The sequence below is a fragment of the Prenolepis imparis genome, unplaced genomic scaffold, assembly GCF_030444845.1.
Source record: "Prenolepis imparis isolate NDT839.2.m4 unplaced genomic scaffold, iyPreImpa1.0 SCAF_14, whole genome shotgun sequence".
Lineage (NCBI taxonomy): Eukaryota > Metazoa > Arthropoda > Insecta > Hymenoptera > Formicidae > Prenolepis > Prenolepis imparis.
In genome coordinates this window covers 11453969-11465651 of record NW_028141172.1, presented here as the reverse complement: position 1 = coordinate 11465651, position 11683 = coordinate 11453969, and positions in this window count along the sequence as shown.

Here is an 11683-nt window from a genome sequence, read left to right as displayed (position 1 = left end):
TTAATTTTTATTTTTCTACATAGTCTCCTTGTAAGTCTATACACTTCTCCCAGCGATGCTCCCTTCTCTTCAACCCGTCCAAATAGTACTCGGCGTCTTTCTCTGCAAAATAGTTGTTTACGAAGGTGATGGCCTCCTCATTCGACGAAAATCTCTGTCCTCCGAGCGCAATTTTTAGATTAGGGAACAAAAAAAGTCGCTTGGGGCTAGATCTGGTGAGTAAGGAGGGTGGTCAAGCAGTTCAAACGTAATTCGTGGATTTTCGCCCTGGCAACCGCTGAGGTGTGAGACGGCGCATTGTCTTGGTGAAACAAAATTTTTTTTTTCTGCAAATGTGGCCGTTTTTCCGCAATTTCTGCCTTCAGCTTGTCAAGTACTGATGCGTAGTATGCTCCTGTAATAGTTTTTCCTTTTTGAAGATAATCGATTAAGATAACTCCATGACTATCCCAGAAAACAGTTGCCATCACTTTCCCAGCCGAAGGAACAACCTTTGCTTTTTTTGGAGCCGATTCCCCCTTCGCAGTCCACTGTTTTGACTGTGTTTTTGTTTCTGGAGTATAATGGTGTATCCAAGTTTCATCTACAGTAATTAATCGGCGCCAAAACTCTGATTTATTGCGCCTAAACTGCGCCAACAGAGCGTTGGAAATGTTCATTCGAACACGTTTTTGGTCCAAAGTGAGCAAACGCGGCACCCAACGCGCGGATAGCTTTCTCATGCCTAAATCTTGATTCAATATGTGACAAACACGTTCTTTGGACATGTTCATAGCCTCTGCTATCTCTCTAACTTTAATTCGACGGTTGTCTAGCATCATTTGGTGAACTTGAGCGATATTATCGTCAGTGGTTGCAGTTTTTCGACGTCCCGAACGTTCATCGTCACCCAAGCTGGTACGGCCACGTTTAAATTCAGCAGCCCAAAATTTCACGGTGGTAAATGATGGTGCAGAGTCCCCGTACACAGCGTCCAACTCGTCTTTGATTTGCGTAGGCGTATTGCCTTTCAAAAACAAATATTTAATGACAGCTCGATACTCGATTTTTTCCATTTTCACAAAAACACTCACATCGACTCACTCAAATGATTGTCAAACAACAACTGCGCGTCCAAAATGGCTGAAATTTTGGTGAGTACCTTTCAAAGCATGCGCAAACACATTCCCCAACTTTTGTTTACGAGTGCTGCCATCTTCATGTTGAGGTCGGAAACTTTTCAGACAACCCTCGTATTATATATATTATATACATTGTGACGTGACAGTTTTCATTTGGTGAAATTGTCCATCACAAGGGTCGCAAGACCCGCCCGGGGGGGATTATGGGACCTCTGCTCTCTTTAAAATAAGAGAGAGAGAGCGATTCGAGCGCGGAATCGGACGCGATTCCGCCGCTGCGCGTTTCGGTTGCGTGCTGCCGTAGCCGGTAAGATTCTGGCGATTGCTGCGGCAGCTATTAGAAAATTTAGCGAAGGTCGAGGGGGAAGTGACGACATCTCATCCGAGGGAAAAGCGGCGTACGGGGAAGAAACAGGACGAGGGGAGGCCACGCCTTACGGAACACGCTAGGTGAGATCGCTGTTAAACTATCACGATCATAAATACCTTTCGGGACAGTAGTTGCCGCGTAAAAATTGACATCCATCTCCTCTTCCCTAGGAATCGAGAGCTGAGGAAAGGGGAAGGCCACTCCGCGCGAGAAGTGCGCAGGAGCCCCGCCCCGGAGTTACGGCAAGGGACCCGATGGCATGCCCGGCGCCCGGACCCGGATGCGATCCACGATCGATTAAAGACTCGCGGCGGACGACATCCGGTGTCCAAGGCGGCCGGAATCGGGCCCCCCGTAAGCTGCCGAAGGAATTTCCCGCCCGTATCCAACGGGAATGAAGGGACGACCCCGAACAAGAAAAAGAGCGCGGAAATGAAGGGCCGCCACAGCGACCGCGGGGATCCTCCGGACCGCCTCACGGCCCTGATTACAGAAGCGCCCCCAATCGGCCTAGTTCGGCGATACGGCGCCAGCGTGTCTCCGGCGAGACTTCCGCTCGTCACTGTCTGGCGAGACTCGTGAGAGGGCAGAGGTCCTGCCGACCAGCAAGGAAGCGTGCGAACGATAGAGAAGCGAGAATGACGTCGCAGAGGACGAGAGTTGGTGAGACGTCGTCGTCATCCCTGACCCGTAAAAAAGGTAGATGGTTCGAGCGAGTCGCACCGAGGGAATAGAGCCCTTTTACCGAGTAGTTGCCGAAATGGCGGCAGACGCCACGTCATAGATTCTCGCGATAACTTTAGTGATGGCCGCCGGTGTGACGACTCGTTCGAACCCCCAGTATTTCGCGAAAATCTCTCTCTCTTGTTGCGAAACCACAGTCCGAGCTCTACGTTCGCGACCCTTGTACGATTCGTATTGTGAGTCGCGATTACGTGTTCCCGTTAGCTGTCGCCTATAATTCGTACGATCGGTGAGCTCGTAAATTCGAATTTTGCGCGTGTGCTTTGAAAATTGTTTTAGCGCATAATTAACTAAGGGCGGTACACGAAATGGACCTGACCCATCGTTCTGTTGTAATTAGCGCGAGCGAGAAGTCCCGGATTCGATACTCACGCGGGTAGCGAAGACTGAGCGGATCACGTGCGCGGCGCATGGACGTTGATATCCCGGCGTGCGGCCGTAAGTTTTTATAGTATCGAATTCCGGGCGATGCGAGCGGCTTACACGCGTTTCTACTACAACGATATCCGTATGTGAATATTCCGAGGTGACTCGAATAATGGTACTTATGTCAAATTATATTATTGGTCCTCTATGTCGACCGAATGTCCGTTTGTCATTTCTATTGAATTTGTATTGTTCTGGTCTTTTTTTTTTAGTACTCATGTCTTTACTACTCTTTTCTTATTAATTACTTTTTTTCACTTGCGTAAATATACTCAAAAATCCAGCAACTTTGTCCCGTTATTCTCCTTCTTTCGCTGTCGCAAAGCGAACTCTTTCCGTCGGTCGAGCTGCCGTGCCCTCGATCGTCGCGATCTCTTGGAGCGGGTAATCGATCGGGCAGTTGCCATATTCGAGACACACGCGGCGACCTCGCCGCGGATTTACCGTGGAATAGCGGTACGGTTTCCCGTACCTGGCGCCCAATTAAATTCTGATCGCGATAGAGTCTCGATTCACGAAATGAAATGTTCGATTATTCCGAATCAGTAGAGAGATCGCGTCGAAGGAATCTCCGTGAAAATAACGATAACGATAGTTAAAATTATCGGTTATAACATATATGCATATAATTTATAAATATATATATTTATTTATTTATATATATATTTATATATATATTTATATACACAATTTTCTTACATGCTTATAAGCATGACGTCTTTTAAATAAAATGTATTATTAATAAGACGAGGGACCAGGTATGTCGGCAACATCAGCGTCTGCAGCATGTAGCTTTAAAATATTTTTATTCTTTTTACAGCAGTAGCATATAATTTGTCCGCCGTCATAAGAAACAAATGTTTTTCATTAACTTGCATGTTTATAGCTGTTTCTCCCCTCGTCTTTAATGCAGATTTAAATACACAAATAGCATTAACAGAAGCCGACGAAAATTTATTACGTTTTTTTGTTTTTACATTATTTAAAAAAGAAAACATTCTCTCCAGATCGGCATTAGAATTTGGAAGCGATCTAATAGTATTTATAACATTTTTTAAATTAGGATATTTAGCATTATTATTGATGTCTCGACGTTGCAAAATTTCTTTCCAAGCAATATCAAAATTTAATTTAGTGAGGCTTTGTTTTTCTTCCATTGTAAAATCTGATGCTAATGCAATCCATTCTTTTTTTAAAGCATCTTCATCAAAACCGCTAATAGTTTTAATGACGAAAGAAACGTTATTGAATGATGTTTCTCTATTATAAAATAAGCTTACAAATGGTTGAAAAACTATTAATTGTGATAAAAATGTGTCATTTATTGGTAATCTTTTACGAATTTCTTCTGCAGCAGTCACATAAAATGTTAAACAATTTTCTCGAATAATTTTAACAATGTCTACGTGACCTTCCAGTAGTAATTCGTTAAGATATTCCTCACATTCTGAACCCAAAGTAACTTCATTAATTAAGCAATTATTGTAAACGATCCAACTGGCTTAATTGATCTTTATTAATTTGATATCATATATATCGATATATAAATATACAGACTACGTTTCGACCTTTGGTTCAGGTCTTTATCAAGTCTAAAATTAAAGGATAATACTATATAGAAGGAATCATTTTATAAAAGCATAGCGCAAACCAAGTTCAAACCAACAATTATTATAAAGTAAATGATTAAAACATACCTTACTTAATATTTTTTTCTTTTTTCAACATGTTACAATTCTCTCTGTACTAAACGTTTCGTATAGATGGTAAAAAGCGAACTAAGTTAGACATCCTTTATTATTCTATCATAAATAGGGTTTAAATTCTCTGTGTCTTTATGTATGTTAATCGTGTTGTTAAATTTTTTTATATAAAACATTTCAGCTATCTCTCTTTTCCTAGTATGTGTTTTACGATGTAAAATATTAAAGGTTGTCTATTTAAAGTCATGTAAATATTCATTTCTATGTTTGCTTATAACGCTTTGGTTACTAATATGCAATTTTATGTTATTCATATGGTCTTTTATTCGTAAGTTTTTAGGTGTCTTTTAGTCTGTCCAATGTATGTGGCGTCACAGTCAATGCAGTCGATCTTATATACCACCTCGGTCATATCCGCTTTAGGCAATTTGTCTTTTCCGCGTTTAATTACATTATCAAGTTTTCGGTATAGTGTAAATAACGCTTAAGCCTGTTTTCTTAATAGATCTCGCAATAGTATCACTTACGTTTTTAATGTACGGTATTAAAATACAAGAAGAAATATCAAATTCTTTATTTTTGTTAGCTACGTTAAGAGAACTTTTCAAAAAACATGTTCTCTTATATAGGTATATACTGCTCGATAATCGTCATAGGAAAGCAATTATTAGACAAGATTCCCTTAACAATATGTAAGTTCTTATTATGGAAACGGTCATCAGATAACAAAACGTGATCGACTAAGTTGTTAATGGTGTTAACTTTGTGTTTGAACGGATGATTAGAATAATAATTTAAATATCTACCAGAGGAGGTGGGTTTCTGGTGCCAATTAGTCATAAGTTTCCCATCGTTTCTAATAACCGTTGTGTCTAGAAAGTTAATCTTGTTATTTGTTTCAATTTCATGCGTAAATTGTAGACGGTGATGATACCTATTGAATGTAGTCAAAATAGTGTCAATTTCAGTACGCGGAACTGCAGCAAAAATATCATCAACATACCTATAATAAACTGAAATATCAAATTGTAATGAGCTTAAACACTGTGTTTCAAGATCGTCCACTGACTAAATCTGCTAAAATAGGTGAAAGGGAGGACCCCATCGGAGTACCATGTATCTGTTCATAAAATTGATCATTAAAACAAAAACTTGTTGACTCTAATAAAACTTCAATCCCATATAAAAGTTGTGATAAACTAAAATTTGTGTTACATGAAATGTCCGTCCAACGTTTTTCAATGGATTTTAAAACTAAATCTTTCGGAATGTTTGTGAATAAAGAAGTGACATCCAGTGAAATCAACATTTCCTTATCGTCAATATTAAGGTTCTTGATTTTATTCGCGAAAGTCCAACCGTCTTTAATATGGGAAACAGGTTTCGTAACTGACCGTTCCAATAAATCATGGATAAAGCGCGCTGTATTATAAACCGGACTCCCAAGTGACGAAACGATAATACGTAAAACTTCATTAAGATCTTTTTGATTCTCCTTTAGAGAGAATGCAATATTTTCAGAAAATGGTTGTAAATGCTCTTCTTTTAAAAAATGTTTGCAGATTTGGAAAAGAAATTTTTTGGATTTTGGTTGTAATAAATGAATTCTGGTTTCTAATGCTTGAAAAAATGCATTAAATGCATTAAAGAAATTTAAAGTATATTTAAAAAAAAGAAAATAAGCTTGTAGTTCCACGTTGTTCATCATAGACAGTAGATATGCTCCAGAATTTTTTTTTTTCGCTCAACCATTTCGGTAAGAAAATATTTAATTGTATCCCAAGATTCAAGAAGTCGTTCAACACATAAATAATGAGACAGCCAGCGTGTATCACATAATTTTAATATTTTGCGATTTGTGTGTTTCTTGGAAACATTCACAAAATTCTCTGAAAATTGCTGTACGTTTTGGGCTGCTGTTCAAATAATTAGAAATTTTTTTTATAAATTCATTGCAATACGCAGGTATTTTATTACATGCAGTATGCGCTGCTAATGCAGCGGAGTGGCAAGGGCATGTTAAAGTTAGTAAACGTGGACATAGTTCTTCCAACTTTTTTTTGAACGATAAATATTTCCCTGTCATAACAGATGCGTTATCGCACGACAAGGCAACAATATTTGGAAATGGTATCTGCAGTTTCCACATTTCACATTTAAATGCCTGAAACAACTTTTCTGCGCTTGAACCTTTGGCATCAATATCGATTAATTTGACTAATTGCGAGCGAACATCTAATGTCTCCGAATCAACGTATTGGACAAAAAAAGTCATCCATTTATTATTAGATATGTCAATAAAAACTGAAAACTTTGTATTTTGAATTTTATTGACGACACGATCCGTCTCAATCGGACACAAAACGTTTGTAATAATGCTTTTACATTTCGTTCGACTCATACTCATGCTTTTCAATACGTCAGGATCTTCTCCTATTTATTGAAAAAATGTAAGAATCTCTGTTGCATTTTGATAAGAAATGTTTTCATCGGCAATTAATGCTGCATATCTGATTTCCGCGGATTTTTTACACTCATTAAATGGCAAAAGAGATTTATTTTGCATATTTAAATCTTCTAAATTTGATTGATTTTTTTTTTAGATATTTTTTATATATATTTATATGTGTTTTGGATTCTGCATGACGATGGATTTGCGATAAACTACTAGCGATAGATTTATCGCAAATCAAACAAAAAAATAAACTTTCGTCATGTGGCACTTCACGCAACCAAAGTTTAAATTCTTCAATATCTAACCATTCTTTTTTAAATATTGATTTACGCGATTTTTTTATTGGTATCTCAACATTATCATTACTATTATTATCAGATGATAATGTATTCTTTTTAATATTATTTTGATGATACGCGGAGTCAGCATGTCTTAATATGTATGTTGAATTGCACGAAAAAGTTTTATTGCATATACTGCAATAATAAAGACTACTATCAGATGATACTTTACGTACCCAAGATTTGTATCGGTCGTCTGTAAGCCAAGCTTCTGCAAAACTTCGCTTACGAGCTTTTCGGGGCTTCGTCAATTCAACACACATTTTTCGTTACTTTATACTATTTGTTAAAGCGAAATATATATACTGATCAAGAGCTAATTGCTCGAAAACGAGAGATGTTTATAGTAAAACGGTCTACAGCTGACTCGACGAATTTCGAAGACATAAATGTCAAAAACCTGTCGCTAGATTGTTATTGTGTCAAATAGCTGATTCGAGAGCTGCTTGACAAGACGAGACGCGCGGTAAAACGATCGACACGCGCAAAAAAGGTAAACACGGCTCGTCGGAAAGCCGAATATAATGATTGAAATACATTTCCCAATATACAATATTTTAAATTTTTTGACGGAAGAAACCACCATTTTCTCGCGGTTTCCGTTGAGCAACAATATGTACGTCGTACATTAGTACAAAATAAATAGGGAATAAAAAGAATAAAATCTTAAAGAATATTTATAAATTAAAATATTATTTTATTACAATTATTTCTTTAAAGATAAAAAATCTTTTTTAATAGAAAGGTATGTATATTGGCCAAGAGTGGATTTTTATATATAAAATATACTTATAATTATTAATTATAATTATTATTAATTAATAATTATTTTTAATTAAAATTTTAAATATAAGTTATTTAATTTATGTTTAAAATATATTAATTTTATTAATATTATTTTATAATATTAAATATATTTTTTATATTTTATATTTTCTTTTTGCATATTGGGTCGCATCGCCTACTCGCTATCGCCAGTATTCCGGATTCGCTCGAAATTCGTAGCTCTATATCTATCAAAAGAAAATAAAGGACAAAAGATATATATCTGTCCTCTTCTATGTTCGAAGGACAAGGGTTCTCATCTTTTCGGTGCGCTCTGCGCTGCCGACCTACCCCCTCCACTGCAGGATGGCTGTCGCGAAGTGGCTGTCGCGCGTGAAATCTTGCATCACTGAGCACAACTCGTTGGCATGATGAGTGTAAATTCTATGTCGCATTTTTATGCACAAAATTTACACTCATCATGCCAACGAGTTGTGCTGTGCATAAAAATGCGACAATTAATGCAAAGCATTTAATGAAAAAATAAAAATAATTTATTAAATAAACCAATATCAAGAGACACGATAGTGTCTCGCGCCAAGTCTACTGAGCGTAGCTTTGCGTAGCTATTGCGAGGCATGCCGTGTGTATTATACGCGAGTCGGACAGTTGAGAGTATCATATATTTCTGATACGCAATAACGGCTGAAGCGATCGAGTTCTTATTACGCTCAATCGATAGATTGAGTTCAAATTATATAATAAAAGTGTCTTTATTTTTTCTCTATGTTCTTTGTAAACGGAGGTATTATAATGTAAAGTTTAATTTTCTAAAAAATTGATTCAAGTTTTGGTCGTCATCATCAACCTTCTCAATGCGCATGTACCAGAAAATGTCCAGTTCGAGCATTCAATGCAAGACAGCGTTGATGTCGCTCCATGAATGTCATTAGGTTATCAGTTTTGACATATTTTGACATATTTTGACACATAGATTCAGTTTTGATGTAGATTAAGTTTGATTGATTCATTAATTAATTGATTAAAAGAGAGTAGAAATTTCTTGTAAATGTGTATGATATGAAAAAATTAATTGTTTATAATATAAAATAGAAACGTTATTAAAAATTAATAATCCATTATTAAAAAGAAGATGTAAAGTCAATACTCGCATATATCGAAGATTGTGTCACCGTTTTATTCATGATGTTGACTGATTGTCCCGATGTCGAATAATCGCGCGAGGAAACCTCTTGACAAACACTAACTTTTATTATTTCCGAGTTATTCCGCGTTATAAAAAACGGATCTGTCTCAAACACGACCGCACTGTTTGACAGCTGTCACAAATCTAAGATGTCCGCCGTAAATTTTGCTTAATATCCTTGAAATTGTCTAATTATTGTGCTTATTTCAAGATGTTGATTTATTTTGTCATAAAAGTTTAAACTTTGAATTCAAAAATTAAGGCCTGTGTAAGTCGTACAACATTTTCTGTAGGCGCGTTTTAATTTTTGCAATTAAAGTTTAAATGTTTTTCGCGAAAATTTAGGCCTCTCTAAAGCCTAGAACATTTTTTGTGGGCTCGTTTTGTAGACCTTAAAAAAACCTTTAAAACCCGCCCATGCCCATTGCTTTACGACTTATAGTTTGATTAATTTTCGCGAATAACTTTCAAATTTGAAATTCTAAAATGTAAAAAACTATAAGTCTTAGAATATTTCTGCCAAAATTATTATAATCGAAGGTATTATAACATTGTGCGCGACGGAACGTGGAACTCGAATTCCGGAGTCAGAGAGGCTTGGAAAGATAGCTACAAGCGCGTAACGTTAACAAACTATATTTGACAATCACTAAATACAAAGATTCACAATAAAACTTCGAGTAAAATTAACTAAAGTTCGCTAATTTTATTAACTAATCGAATTCCGCAATCTACGGTATGCGCGAGAAAAGGACAAGCGATCCGTTTCTGATTTTTGTTTGAGTTGCACTCTGTTCGCGTCGAAAGACTGTATAACAAAGCTGCCCCGGTCTCTCGAGAAAAGCTTTTATATAACAAAAGATTGTAACAGCCGCTTTTTGCGAGCGTCGGACGGCTCAGTCGGGATCAGGACTCGAAAAGAGGTCACGCGGTTAATTTTATGTTAAACAAAAACTATTTAATAAAAGAAATAAACAGACAGAGAAATGATACACATGCAGGTACAGCGATTAAACACCGCCCGGAAAATAATATGCAGTATCGTAATAACTCAGAAGACACGCAGTAAACGTACTACGGGTAATAACATTTAAACTATCGTTCGTTAAATAACAGATAAAATAACATTCGGCATCTACACGTATCGCGGTAGATAATATGCAACAAAATATTCGGTATTTAAACGTGTCGCGGTAAAGAATATACAAAGTAAGATTCGGTATTTAAACGTATCGCGGTAGATAATATGCAACAAAATAATATTGGGTATTTAAACGTATCGCGGTAAAGAATATACAAAATAAGATTCGGTATTTAAACGTGTCGTGGTGAAGAATATACAAGGTAATATTCGGTATCGAAACGCATCGCGGTAAATAATATACAAAATAAGATTCGGTATTTAAACGTGTCGCGGTGAAGAATATACAAGATAATATTCGGTATCTAAACGCATCGCGGTAAATAATATACCTACATCGATCGCGCACGCCATTAGTGCGCCCGGGGCGTATCGGTAAGTAGACGCGAGTCGGGATTACGCTAATGATGGCCGCGGGGCCACTTTCGGGGGAAAAGCGCGATTTCTTATATTGAAGAAATTCGGGAAGGCGGACCGCGGGCGTGTAGCGAGACGCGCGTGGTCGGGGGCGCGGTGCGTTACGTGCGTGCGTATCCCCACACGGGGGTGAGCGCTGTGTACGGCGCGAGAGAGTGGGCGGCGCGTTAAAAGAGCCGCGAAGGATCCTCTCTCGCAAGAATGCGATCGGGACTGCGTTTATTGCAGCGAGGTGAGGAAGCGGAAAATGACCGGGTCGGAAGTCGGTTCTCGCGGATAACTCGAAAGAGGCCAGAGCACACTCTACCCCTTTGACCGACTGTTTCGGGTTTCCCGGTCGAATCGGAAGACTCCTTACGGACAGCTGCGAGACCTCTCAGCCGAGACGGAGTACACTCTATCTCAATAGTCCGAGTCGTTGTCTAGTGACCTGACGGGAATCGGATCGGGAGATGGAATGCCAATCCTAGGATCTAGGGCTCCTTTTATACCCGCTCGGAGCTAGATCTGCGGCCGTTTGATAACGGTACTTGCCGCGGCGGTAGGCTTCGGCCGGATTCGGCAGCCATCGGGCGCGCTCGGCGCGGCGGTATACGTGCCGTATATCGCCGTATACGATGGGTATATGCCATACGCATATTCGTATGCCGTTCGACGGCATTGTAATTGCGCCAGATTAGGGGGCGCAATGCGCCTGCTGCATTGCCCGGCTGGTGTTCGCCGGGCGCAGCCTTTCGACGGAGAGTCGGGAACGATGGGGGGATGCATCGTTACATCATCCCCCATTTAAGGATGCCTGAATTTTGAGGCATTAGACACCGGATATATTTCAGCGGATGCGGCGGGTGTATCGCAATTCTCCTCGTTTCGAGAAACGCAAAATCCAGTACCCGTGCTCGGCGGAATGTATTTTGTACCGTCGAGACACATGTACGGCGAAATATGGGACCTCGAAAATGATGCCCGGGGCGACCTGGCATCGGATCGGCGGCA